This window comes from Rhinolophus sinicus, linkage group LG13 (assembly GCF_036562045.2).
Source record: "Rhinolophus sinicus isolate RSC01 linkage group LG13, ASM3656204v1, whole genome shotgun sequence".
In the NCBI taxonomy this organism is placed as follows: Eukaryota; Metazoa; Chordata; class Mammalia; order Chiroptera; family Rhinolophidae; genus Rhinolophus; species Rhinolophus sinicus.
The window spans coordinates 4823791-4837930 of record NC_133762.1 but is presented as its reverse complement, the minus strand read 5'-3'; the positions used below and the strand labels follow the sequence as shown (position 1 = coordinate 4837930).

At 36.5% G+C, this 14140-nt stretch overlaps 1 protein-coding gene across 21 annotated transcripts in view; it reads left to right on the top strand.

The window, feature by feature from the left end:
- Nucleotides 1-14140, top strand: part of MEF2A (myocyte enhancer factor 2A) — a 118517-nt gene that overhangs the window by 17773 nt on the left and 86604 nt on the right. For 15 of the 21 annotated variants that reach the window (XM_074317937.1, XM_074317944.1, XM_074317927.1 and 12 more), the window contains one exon: nt 11030-11115. The exons of the other annotated variants lie outside the window; for them this stretch is intronic. The gene's annotated coding sequence lies outside the window, so the exon portion shown is untranslated. The remainder of the gene's footprint in view (nt 1-11029; nt 11116-14140) is intronic. 21 annotated transcript variants of the gene reach the window in all.

Sequence of the window (14140 nt, the reverse complement as noted above, 5' to 3'; positions counted from 1 at the left end):
GAGACAAAACGTAGATGCCCCATTGCTTCGGGCTGGGGTGCGGGGTGGGACGGGGGCTGCTGGTGGGTAGCAGGTTTCTTTTAAGAGTGGTGAGAACGTTCTGTTATTAGATAGTGGTGATGGCTGCAGATTCCTACGAATGTAAGAAAATATTAAAGTGTAGACTTGACATGGATGGATTGTATGGTATGTGAGTTATATCTTAATAAAATTCTTCTCATTTGTAAAAAAGGAAGAGAGCGTGAAGAGCTGTTTGGGTAGAGGAAGCGATGGCATGGTGGCAAATGGCCGTTTCTTGGCATTAGTGTACTGTCAAATTACGACACAGGCGCTACCTTCTCTGTCCTCTAGCAAAGAATGTAATAGGTTATGTTTTCCTGGGGTTTGGCACCCAGCTTTTAACCTTACGGAGGCTGGAATTGGGCATTATACCTGTTGACAGGGTTCTCTTGCCTTTCTCTTACCTCTGTATTTTTTTGTTACCAAATTCAAATGCTTTCCTGTTTTCAAGGTAGTGCGTAGTTGTGTTCTGCCCATCTGTCCATCCTGTATCCCGCTTTGCTCTTTTTGTTTATATCTACTCAAGTCTATGTCATCTTTCTTACCTTCTGTAATTGGAACAGTCTTTTTGTGCTTAAAAATCACTTTCTTGGGCTGGCCGGGTGGCTCAGGTGGTTGGAGCGCTGTGCTCCTAACGCCGAGGTCGCCAGTTCGATTCCCACATGGGCCAGTGAGCTGCGCCCTCTGCAGCTAAGATTGTGAACAACGGCTCTCCCTGGAGCTGGGCTGTGGCGGGCTGCTGTGTGCTGCCAGGACGGGCTACCCACGACTGGCAACCTATCACCTCAGAGGGGGAGGGGTGGTGGGAGCGCAAGGCTCATAACACCAGCATGGGCCAGGGAGCTGTGTCCTACACAACTAGACTGAGAAACAACGGCTTGAATCGGAGTGGGGGGGGGAGGCGGAAGAAGGGGGGAAAATTACTTTCTTCCTTAAATGCTTGCGTCTGTGGGATTTTACTGACTTAAAGATATTGTTTCTTGTGACTTAGTATTTACTTACATGTTTATAAATCGTCCTTTTAAGGCCTTAGTAGTATTTTTCTTTTCCAATTCTAGCATCAGATATTAAATGATTCCAAACATATTCCAAAATTTCTAATTTGGTTTTTGCTGCAGTGTTTGCCTTTCTGATGTCGTCCGTGCACAAAGTGATGAGTTTTTAATAGGAATTTTGTTAACTAATTGATTTCCAGTGACATTATCCATCTGTTCCTTTTGCCCATTTTCTAAGTTATTTCTTTACGAATGTACCCCCCCCCCATGTAATTATAATGATTGTAACGGTGATGATTTAAGAAAACAGCCTCAGCAATGAGCTCACACTTACTGAGCTCCAACTGTATGTCATACACTGCCCTAAGCACATTATATGCTTATTTAATTCTCACCACCAAATTTATGAAGTTTATGAACTAGTATTATGCTATTATAAATGAAGAAACTAAGACTTAAAAGATAATGCTGATGGTTCTTGGTCTTAGCTGTGTAAAGTCAGAGAAATCTTTTAATTATGTATGTACAGCTTTCCAATGTTGAGGGCTGGCTCACAATGTGTGAGTTGTGGATCTTTGTTCTTAGTTGGTGGCTCAAAAATTTGCAAATTTATTTCTAAGTAGAATAATACAATATGTACTCGCTAGTGTTTGGCTTTTTTCCCCTCACCATGTTTTTGTCTGTCAGTAGTTTGTCCCATTTTGCTGTTGCCTGGTGTTCCGTTATATAATATGTTTATACCACAACTTCTCCATCCCCTTTCTATGGACGTTTTGGTTGTTTCCAGTTTGGAGCTATTATGAATAAACCCCTGTATACGTTGGAGTACAAGCCTTTGTGTGGACATATGCTTTGCTTTTTCTTGGGTAAATACCAAGGAGTGGGATTTCTGGATCAGATGGTAAGTGTATGTTTTACCTTTTAAGAAACTGTGAAACTGTTTTTAAGTAGTTGTGTAATTTTACAGTACCGGCAACGAGAGCGGCAGTTTCTCCATATCTTCATCAACACTTTGCGTTGTCAGCCTTTTTAAGTTTAGTCACTTTAGTGAATATACAGTAGCCCCTTTATCCACAGGGGGATATGTTCTAAGACCCCCCAGTGGGTGCCTGAAGCCACAGATAGTACCAGATCCTATATATACTATGTTTTTTCCTATACATCCCTACCTCTGATAAAATGCAATTTATAATTAGGCACAGGAAGAGATTAACAGCAATAACTCATAGTCCAATAGAACTGTTATAACCGTGGACTGTAATCAGCTATGTGAACGTGGTCTCTCCCTCTGAAAATACCTTATTGCACTGCGCTCCCCTTATTGCACTGGGCTCCTTGCAGAGAGCCCTGCACGGCTTCTCTGTGGCCCAGCTGGGATGCCAGCCTCACCGCTCTTTCACTTTGGGGCCATTAATACGTAAAATAAGGGTCACTTGAACACAAGCCCTGCGATACCACATCAGCGGATCTGATAACTGAGAAAGCGGCTGCGTGACCAGTGGGCGGGGAGCGTGTAGAGCGTGGGTGCTGTGGGCAGAGGGATGGGTCACGTCCTGGGCTGGACAGCGTGATTCCCTCACGCTGCTCAGAATGGCGTGCCTTCGAACACAGGAATTTGAAGTAAAGGATGGAATTTTCCATGTAATATTTTCGGAGGGCAGTTGACCGTGGGGAACTGAAACTGCGGAAAGCAAAACCGCAGATAACGGGGCACTACTGTACACTGCAACTCTTTGTAGTTTGCACTCGCATTCTTTTGTTGAGTAGTGATGTTAAATATCCTTCATTTACTTGGTATTTATGTGTCTTCTGTGGCGAAATGTCTGTTCAAATCCTTTACCCATTTTTAATTGGGTTGTTTGCTTTCCTGTTACTGAACTGTAAGAAATCTTTATTCTGGATAGAAATCTTTTTTATTCTCACCATTATCTTTTGAATATTTTCTACCTTATGTGGCTTGATTTTTATCTCCTTAATGGTGCCTTTCAAGCAGCAGAAGTTTTGAACTTTGCTAGTGTTGTTTGTCAGTTTTTTTTTGTTGTTGTTTATAGTACCTCCTTTCTGTGGTCTATCTGATAAATCTTTGCCTCACCCCCACCATGAATGGGTATTTTATCATAAATAGATGCTTTCTCTACATCTGTTGAAATTAATCGTGTTTTTTCTTTTAGAATATGTTAATGCAGTGAATTACACTGATTGACTTTTGAATACTAAACCAACCTTGCATTCCTGAGACAAACCCCACTTGTACTGATATTTTCCTTTTTACATGTTGCTGGATTTGACCTGCTAATCTTACTGGTGTTTGCATTTATGTTACAAGTGGTATGCAGTTTCTTTTTCTTGTGGTCTCCTTGCCTTGTTTTGGTATCAGGGTTATGCTGACATCTTTAAATATGTTGGGAAGTTGTTTCCTAAAAGAGTTTGTGTAAACTGATACTGTGTCTTCTTTAGGGAAGCCATCTGGGTCTAGAGCTTTCTTTGTGGGAAGCCTTTTGATTTTGAATTCAATGTCCTTATTAGATAGAGGGTTATTTAGACTTTTTTGTGTTGGTTTTGATAATCTGCACATTTCAAGGAGTTTTTATTTCTGTTTCACTTAAGTTGTCAAATATATTGGCTAAAATTGCATTCAATATTACCTTAATATGCTTTTAATGTCTGAAATTCCTGTAGTAATGTCCTCTCTTTCAATTCTGATGTTGGTAATTTGTGTCTTCTCTCTTCTTTTCTTGACCAGTCTAGCTGGGGTTTTGTTTTCAAAGAATCAGCTTTTGTTTTCTTTGTCTATGTTTACCTCTGATCTGTTTTACCAATTTCTACGTTATCCTTACCTCTATTTTTCATTTAATGTGGGTTCCCCCCCAGCTTCTTAAGGTGGAAGCTAATTTAGACCAATAATGTTAAACCTTTATTCTTTTATAATATAAGCACCAAAAAATGGTAAATTTCCAACTGGCCTTAGCTCCATTCCACAGGATCAGATAATGTGTTTTTGTTATCATTCAGTTCAAAGTATTTAAAAATTTCCCTCATGATTTCTTTGACCTATGAGTTATTTCCAAGTACTTAGAAAAAATTTTACTTAGAAAAAATTTCCAATATCTTTCTGCTATTTATCTTTAATTCTTTCATGGTCAGAAAACATGGTTCTTATATTTTTCTGTGTTTTGTTTTATGGTTCAGCATATGTTCTTTTGTTGACTGTACCAAGAGACATGTACACTCGAATGTTTATTCTTATGTAGTTGGTTATAATGTTCAGTTAGGTCCAGCTGGTTCATAGTGTTGTTTAGATCTTCTGTATCTTTATTTATTTTCTATATACTTTTTGTGAGGAAGTATTGAAATCTGCAGCTATAATTGTAGATGTGTCTTTCTCCTGTTAGTTCTGCCAGTATTTGCTTCATGTATTTTAGAACTTTTTTATTGGCTGTGTAAACGTTTAGGATTATTTTGTATTTCTGATAAATTGACACTTTAAGTAGTATGATATAGGTCCTTTTTTATACCTGGTAATATTCTTTCTCCTGCATTCTCCTTTGTCTAATATTAATATAGGCACTTAGCTTTCTGAAGATTGGTGTTTGTAAGGTATATCCTTTTCTGTTTTTTTGTTTCACCTACTTTATCCAATTTGACAATCTACTTTTATACTCTGCTAGTCTCTACCTTTTAATTGGGACATTTAGACCATATATATTTAATGTAATTATTCATACAGTTGGATTTAAGTCTACCATCTTGCTGTGGTTTTTAAATTTTATTCCACCTGTTTTGTGTTTCCTTTTCGTCTTTCCCTACCTTTTTTTTAGATTGTGTATTTTTTTAGCATTCCACTTTATCTTTCTTGGCTCATTAGTTTTATTTGACTAGTTTCTTTTTAAATTTTTTTTAGTAGTTACTCGAGGATTTTACAGCATGCATTTGAACTTACCATGATTTACTTTCCTCACTTTATGAATAATGTAAGATCCTTACTACAGTGTGCTTTCCTTTCTTTTCCCCTTGTTCTTTGTGTTGTTTTTATCATTCAGTTTATTCTACATGTTCATATTACTATACCTTGTTGCCACTTTTGCTTTACACAATCAAATATCTTTTTAAAACTTAAATGTTAAACTCACATATTTATCATTTCTGTTGCTTTTTCTTTGTGTAGAACTGGGTTTCTAGCTGCCATTTCTTTTTAAATTAAGACATACTCGTATTTCTTAGAGCAGTTTTAGGTGCACAGAAAAATTGAACAAAAGTGCAGTTTCCGTCTACTCGCCCCTTTCCCCTTCTCCATCTCCTCTTATTAGCATCTTGCAGTGGTGTGGTGCATTTGGTACGTTGATAAGCCAATCAGTCTTGATACATTATTATTCCCTAAGTCCATAGTTTACATTAGGGTCTACTCTGTTGTACATTTCTGCTCTCCTTTTTCTTCCTGAGGAACTTCTTTCAGTGTTCCTTGCTGGTGACAGATTCTCAGTTTTCGTTTGTATGAAACTGTCTTTATTTCCCTTTTATCTATGAGGGATGTTTTTGCTTTATGTAGATTTTATTTTACAGGTGTGTTTTTTCTTTCTAGCACTTTAAAGGCGTGGTTTCTGAGTTTTAAACTTAATTTGCATTGTTTTCGACAAGGAGTCTGTGTAATTCTTATGTATAGTGTCTTCTCCGGCCCCATCTTTGTCTTCTTTTAAGACTTTTTTCCTAAATTACTGGATTTCAGCAGTTTGATTATTAATGATATGCCTTGGTGTGGTTTCTTTGTGCTTAACCTGTTTTCGTTCATTGAGTTTCTTGAATGTATGTGTTCAGTTTTCCTCAAATTTGGAAATTCTTTGGCCCGTATTTCCTCAGATAGTTTGTCTTGCCATCCTTCTGGGACGCCAATTTCACCATTTTTAGATTGCCCTTGATATTCTCACAGGTCATCAATGCTCTGTTCTTTGTTTCTTTTTTTGCTTTCTATTTTTACATCCTCAATTTAGGAATCTTTTTTTCCCTGCACTGTTTAATCTGTTGGTAAGTCTATGCAGTTTTTTTTTTTTTTTTTTTTTAAGGTACTACCGTGTTCATTTTTAGAGATCCATTTGATTCTTTTTCAAAACAATTGTTGTCTTTTTAGTTCCTGCTTTTTCTTTAAATTCTTTAATATATTTACAATATTTGAAAGTTTATGTCTTTAAAGAGATCATCTCACTTGTATCTGGGTCTGTTTCTTCAGTAGATTTCCCCCAGGTCTGGGTCACACATGTCTCTACTTTCTTATGTTTACTAGTAAGTTTTGTTCGACTCTGGGACATGTATCACACCCTTGTCTGGATTTTGTTGATTTCTTCACAGAGATTTTAATTTTGGCAGGCTGTTACATTTCTTGTAGATCTCTTTGAACCTTTTAAGGCTTGTTTTTCAACTTTGTTCTGGCAGGGTTAGTGTAGCCTTTATTCTAGAACTAGTTTAGCCCTGCTACTAAGAGGTGCCTCTGCTTCAGTTTCTACTGCTAGCTCCAGGTTTCGACGAGATCTTTCTTCCTTCTGGTCTAAGGTTGGATATCCCGTCAGTCTTCTGTACCTCTGGGAACATTTGAGCCTACTGCTTCCCAATCTTGTTCTTTGCCTGGCCTTGTAGAGTTTTACTTGATTCACGCGTGGCTCTACGTGCGCTGAGAAACTTCGTTGTCAGGAGTGGTCACAGTCAGCCACTGGTGGCTGCTGAGACCTTGAATTGTGGCTGCTTTGAATTGAAATATGCTGTTATATATAAAACACACTCTTTCAGGAACTTATGATGGAAAAAAGAATGTAAAATCGCTCAATTTTTTTTTATGTCAATTATATCCTGAAATAGTATTTTGAGCATATTGGATTAAATGAATTACGTTAAAATGAGTTTTCCTTGCTTCATTTTACTTTTATGATATAGTTACTAGAAGATGTCAAATTACGTTTCAGGCATACTTACGTTTCTTTTGGGTAGCGCTGCTCTAGAAACCGCTCTGCAGATCTCAGGCACACTTTTCGCAAGCTCTGTCCTCTCTGTCCCCTGCCCCATGGTTTCCTGCGACCTCCATCTCCTGTGTAAGTTCTGCTCACTGAGTCTGACACATTGGCTTGGCTTCCCACTGCTGCACGGCCTTCCTGACTCTAAGCCAGGCATTTGTAGAGCACACTTGCCCTTTCTTCAGGTATCGCAGCACTGAGCTGCTGGTTGTCCAGTGTTTAAAATTATAGTTTTATGTATCTGGTCAGTTTTCTGGTTGATTTCAGTGGGAGAGCATGTCTGTTCCTACTAGTGCCCACATCTGGCTGGTAGCAGAAATCTGTTTAAAGCCTGAGTACTTTGATGCCCAAGCATGAGAGCTGACCCTCATTTGAATTAAAAAAAAAACCAAAAAACCCTTTGCCACTAACCCTCAGTTTTGATTGCAAGCTGACATTCATATTGGAGCAAATAATGCACCTTTTATTGTGTTTATAGACTGTTCTTTATGTGTTATTTTTCTCCGCCTGTTTCATTTTTATCTTACTCTGCATTGATTTTAAAGCTGTTTGTTTTCACATAGAAACCTCTTTTCTTTGACACTGCATTATGCTCGGACCAGAGGTGTCCAATGAAATCTTGATGATTTCCAAACAAAGGGCGGTAATTTCCTTCATAAATATCTTGAATTTTTTTTTATAATCAAGGTTTGAGGAGATGCTTAGGTTTTTAGGCCCTTAAGATTTGAAAGTAGGAATCTTAATATCATATCAGGAGCACTTTGGTTTCTCTTTACTTTCCAGCTTATTGGCCTTCACTGATTAGGCGCTTGAATAAGTTAATATAGACCAAGGGATAGGAGTTGGGAGCAAATTATTTTGGGTCACTGAGGTCTTCATTTATCATCAACAATTATACTAGGTGTTTTCTATTTGTTTGATAAAGCATAGCTGAGATATTTAAAGAGAGGAGTTTGAATCTTAGTCATTTCATTTAACCCTCCTTGTTAATATGGAAAACTGGAAGTTGACAGTAACTTGTGCCACAGTATAAAACATGATACTCAGTGTTTAACGCAGCATTTATCATTGAAATGATAATGCCTTCAAAGGTTGCATTTGTTTCAGAATACCTTCTTCAAAAGTGTTTTTTCTTTTTTTTTTTTAACCATGTGATTTCTGTGACATTGTCTTGTGTAACTTTCAATTCTGGTAACTGTCATATAGACATTTAAAATACATTTTACAAGTGACTGAGAAATTATCAGTATCCATCATTTTTCTTCCCAGCAGGCACCCCTCTGTGATTTGTCAGGGATCTGTCATGCAGGAGTTGACTTGCCATGTGTATCAGTGTATATTGGACGCTTCTTAAACATGTTAGTTCTCTGATGCTGAGATGTGCTCTGCTGTCTTTTGAATCTTGCAACAGTGCACGTTCTTCTGGCACTTCCTTCATTCATTTATTCAGTAAAAGCATCGATTGGACTGTGGTTAGGCGCAGCTGTTGCAGCGTGCCTGGATTCTAACCCCGGCTTCACCACTTCACTAGCTCAGCTGCGTGACCTTGGCCAGTTGCTTCTTAGTATTTGAGTTTCCGCTTGAGGATGGATAATCGTGAGGTTATTGCTGGCTTTACATCACTTCAAATATGCAAAGCAATGAGGATATTGATTAGCAGATAAATACACCAATGTCACTGCCGCTGTTGCAGTTATTATTATTATTATTATTATTATTATTATTATTATATTAGGTCTTCCCTGGATACCTTTTTTCAGATTTTCATCCCCTCCCAGTACTTCCTTCCTTGCCCAATTCTTTTCTCATTAAGGACTTTTCACTAACCAGCCACGTGTGTTACAAACATTGTGCATTGCAGGTCTCCCCCAGTAGAATGTGAGGTTCATGAACTCAGGGGTCGTGATGGGGATTTATCCCTAGCGCCTAGAACTGTGTCTGGAATACGTTATGTTGGACACTCAGGAAATATTTTCTGAGTGTATTACATGGAATTGTGTGCCAGGTATTGACTATATATTGGGGATAAAAGAATGAACAGAGTTCCTTCTCTTAAAACAAGCATATAGTGTAATCGAAGAGCTTCAGACTTAGAAAACTAACCGAGCTCCTTTTGCCCCTGGGACTGCTGATAATGGTAAAGGCGTCCTGAGGATGCCCTTACAGAGGGTGACATTGAATGACAGTTGATCCAGATAAGAGACAAGGGTGAAGCTTGTTTCCAGGCAGAGGTAACGCCTTGAACAGAGTTACAGAGCTTGATACTTTGGGCCATGGCTTGTAGACCAGGTTAATAGCAATGTAGGTTAATTAGAAGTAGAGAGAGCTAGGAGGCTGGTTGGGACCGGGTTTGGGAGGGATAGCAATTAGAGGCACATGTCATCTAGCCACGCCTGGACAGAAGCAGTGGGATTTGGAGGTTCAATATATGAAATTTAATTATAACTGGCTGCAGCACTAGTCCTGCTTTTGGTTTTATTGTTTGAAGGTCAGGGTGTGTTTCGTTGAAGACTGCTATAAAAGAACTCTTAAAAACTTGATTTTTAGAATATTGCCTTTTAGAAACAATTTGAGAACTATGTACAAAACACAGGTCATCAATAACAGTTCTTTTGCAGAATTGAGGAACGGATTTTGATGCAAGAATATGTGCCATGATGTGTAAATATCAAATTTGTGTTTAATCAGTTATTTACTGTGGATCAAATTGCTAAACTTTTATGTCTGCTGTGACACTGATGCAAAGATGTTATTAAAATACATGTTAAAATAATTAGTTTTGTTTAGATCGAGGACCCATGAAAAATAGTTTCATTTTGTATTATTGGATTTGGGAAGTTGGTAATAAAACTATATTTGAGGAGTTTTTTTCTTTTCTACATTTCAGTACAATTAGATGAGAAGCTGAAATTGACTTTTTAAAGCAAGCTCCTTTAACCTTGCAAAAAAGGGCTTATTTGTGTGTGTGTGTATGTATGTTTTAAAGTTCAAGTTTTTAAATACTTAAATTGTTAATATAAAAAGAATATTTGGCAGTTTATAGTCCCTGCCCCTCCCAGACAAGGTGTACATTTCAAATAGAAACAAAATTACAGCATCACAGTAGTTAATGTTGTTGAATCAGATTCAGAAGACTGGTTTTCATTTGATAAAGCAGATTTACTTGGTGATTGGCTGAATTACTCAGTCATGCAATTCCAAATTATTGGATTAGCATCATAATTGATTCTGGCCAATCCGAGAGGAGAGGGGTGGCTTTTACCATCTTTCCCTTTTCTACCTAAATATAGGAAGAAAGCAAAAATGTCTAGCAGGACTGGACTATTCTTTATGCATTAATCCATTGGTTAGTATTTATCAGTGTTCTTTTATTAATGTGAACTATTGACATCGATCAATTTTATATCCATATTTGGCAATTTATGTTCATCATTTTCATTTCATTGTTCCCTTTAAAAGATAGTGAAACCTACAGGTAGGCTTGTAGTTGAATACAAACATATTTTTTGACAATACAAATCACTGACCCTTTGATATGTTGTTTTTTTTTCTGAATGAGAACATAATACAATGAACATTTTCAATTATTTTATGAAAATGTAAATTCAGTAGGTTCTTTGTAGTAGGTAAATATAAAGCATTATCTTGTGATACAGAGGACAGGAAAATGGAACCTAGGAAACCAATTTGTGAATCCTGGCGTACGTAAGACTACTGCTGAACATTTGCGTAATACTCTTGAAAAAATGAGTTAGTGACCTTAGAAGTGCTCAGTTGGCTAGCGTTATGCTTTTATTAACCAAATAAACAACTGCCTTTTAAAAATGTATTTTTCTATTATTTAGCAAGTATTTGTGGAGCTATCTGCCAGGCATAGTGTTCTTGTCGGGATTTGTAATAATGAAACATCTAGTATTTAATTCTGTTTTAGAGTTAAGAACAATTACTAACCCATCTCCTATTTTTTTCTTTATTAAGGAATTGCATTTTGTGAAAAAGGAAAGAAGAAGAGTTTTCTGCAAGGATCATATCTAAGTGCACTTTTTGTTGATACACCATTTCTAGTAAGAAAGTTTTCCTTTTTCTATGATGTGAAGTAAATAAATGGAAATGTTTTTTGTTTTTTTTAAAAATCAGATTCTTCTGAGTTTGAATGGCAGTCATTTTGGAGTTTATTTTGGGGATTAATGTAGATGAATTAAGGAAATTTATAAAATCCAGTTGAAGTGTATAATATATAGTGACAGTTTCTCATATATTTTGTCTGACACTACCGAGATAATCTGAGTTTTTTTCATCTTTTCCACTTCCATATCAATTTCCCTTATTTTTTAAAAAAGCAGAAAAAGATCTAATGTAGGTAGTCCAGATTTACTGTGAAAATGGTTAGAGGAAAGGAGGGTTTGAGGATATGAGTCACAGAACTCATATCCTCATAAGCTGAGGGAAGAGTTTTCAAATAAAAGATGAAAGGGACAAATCTAGCCATATTTCTGAAAGGTGGGAAGGGACAAATAAAAAAAGTGAGCTCATTTAAGAGATCCTTTATAAAATGGGGACTTTTATTGCCTTAAATCGTAGGCCCATATTTACAAAGCCCTGGAATAGGCTATTTTGATTTAAAAACGTACATTGGTCTCGGTTAATTGGTGCCCATATATCAATAACATGTGGATTGTTCCTCAGACGTTTTCATGAGTGAAACCTCACCAGAATTCTACCTTGTATTAAAAATCGAAAATCAATGAGTATTTTAAAATAATATAATTTTGAAAAATGTTAGGGGATTGGTAAGTCATAGTAAGCCAACATTAACATTTTCAATATTAAATATCGTTGCTAAAGCCTGATGGTTATGTTAATAAAAAACTTGGGAAAGGTACTTAAGACATTTTTTGTTCTTTTCATTTTAAGAATAGTTTCACTATTTAACATAAAGTCTAATTTTTTCCTTGAATAATTAAAGAACTTTTATGAACTTACAAAATGAGCTCTTTGTTGAAATACTTTATTCCAATATCAGTTTCTTATGGCTATATATTTTTCTTATTAAACTTTGAAGAATAGCCCATTTTATGGAATCCGTCAGTTTGGGGAACTAGGAGAAAAGGCATTGTTTTTCCAACTGAAGCAAAGTAACCTTGATTTTAAAACTTGGATATGTATAGGCAGATTGGGAACAATGAAGTTTAATTCACTTTTTTCATATAAACCTTCTTAGTCTTTTGAAAATCTTTGAATGTTTATTTACTTTTTTTCATCTTATTTACATTTCTCATGTGTTTCATTTGTCCACTCACTGCCCAACAATGAGCGGTTTGAGTTGAAGCAATGTAGGCGTTTAGCCCTGCGCATGCCCATAGCTCAGAACTCTGCATCTTCTCTGAGCCTCAGCAAAGCTGTTGGTGTAACTCCAGCTGTTATATTGTGGGCATGTTTAAGCTTTAGGGAATCCTCTGTCATGCTTTTTCACGAGGCTCAAGGATGTAAACAGTGTTTTATTCTTCAAGGCAGACTTTCTATGGCTCTGAGGGTTGTGCCTGATTTAATAACTATTTGCTTAGGAGTTACTGAATACTTAGATGGGAGATGCTCTTTCCTCTTGAATAGATTTGTATGTTGACTACAGAGCTTCAGATTATGGATTTTTCCCTATAATTCTGCCCTAATTTGGAATCCAAATTGAAGGTGTTCGCACAGGGATTGGGCAAAATTTTTCCTACCTTATTTCTTTTCCTTCATGTCTTGGAAACTGCTTTGGGCTCTTATATTTTAGGTTTGTGATTCACTTTGAGTTAACATGTTGCGTACGGATCACGAGACTCTTCGTTTTTTTTCTGAGCCATGCGTTAAGGACGGATAACGAGAATTCTCGTTTTTACTGTTGACTCTTTTTACTTTGCATATTTTATTGAATTATTTGTGTTTCGTTAATATCTAACGGGCAAATGTCATTAATGAATAAAGTCTGCATCATATGTAAACTTTTTAGAATTCATTTTTTTTTTTCCTAAAAAAATAGTGATTTTGAATCGGATACATTTTTTCACCCATGAGTCATTTCACGTGTTACATTCACAACAGTGGATGTACAAATAAACAGAGTTTTCCAGAACTGTAGTGATTTGTTTATAACATTTGGAACCTTAGTATCCCTTAGGCGATTTTGAATTATGTTATTTTTGGAAAAACACCGAATTATTTTATTTAACTCTTTGGTGATACCTCATGAAATACATATTGTCCCACTGCACAAAGGAAGCTGCTTTCTGCAGTATCACACCAGGAGGGATTACTAACATCATACGTGAGTAAATCCTAAAAAATTCCATAGAAAAATAATAAATGACAGAAGCATTTACGCTTTAAAGAGAAGAGTGCATTTTAAAGTAGTTTCTTTTAAAAACCTGCTGGAACAGAGGGGTACGAGGGATTTAAACCCCGCCGTACGCAACGTGTTAATTTTTTAATATGGTGTGAGGTAAGGGATGGGATTTATTTCTTTGCATATGAAAATTGTATTGTTCCAAAAGCATTTTTGAGATTATATTTTCCCCTGTTGAATTACCTTGGCAGCTTTCAATTGACCATTATATTTGGGTCTATTTTAGGGCTCTGTTCTGTTCTATTGATCCATATATTTGTCCTGTGACCATACGACACTGTCTGGACTACTGTAGCTTTATAGCGAGTCTTAAAATCTGGTGGTCTAAATCCTCCGATTTTTTCCTTCTATTTCAAAGTTGTTTTTCTATTCTAGGTCCTTTCCGTTTCTATGCATTTTAGAATCAGCTTGTCAGTTTCTATAAAAAAGCCTAATAGCCTTATGAATGCTTTTATCCTAGAGGCCAATTTGGGGAGAACTGACCTCTTAAGGATGAATCTTCCCAGGCATGAACTTGGTATTTCTCTCCTCCTATGTCGTCTTTAGTTTTTCTCAGAAGTGTTTTGTAGTTTTCAATGTAAAGGTATTATATATTTTTGTCAAATTGATCTCTATTTTATATTTTTGTTATAATAAATGGCAATCTGAAGAAAATCATTTCTTGTTTGTTGATAGTCAGTAGAAATATAATTGATTTTTGTGTA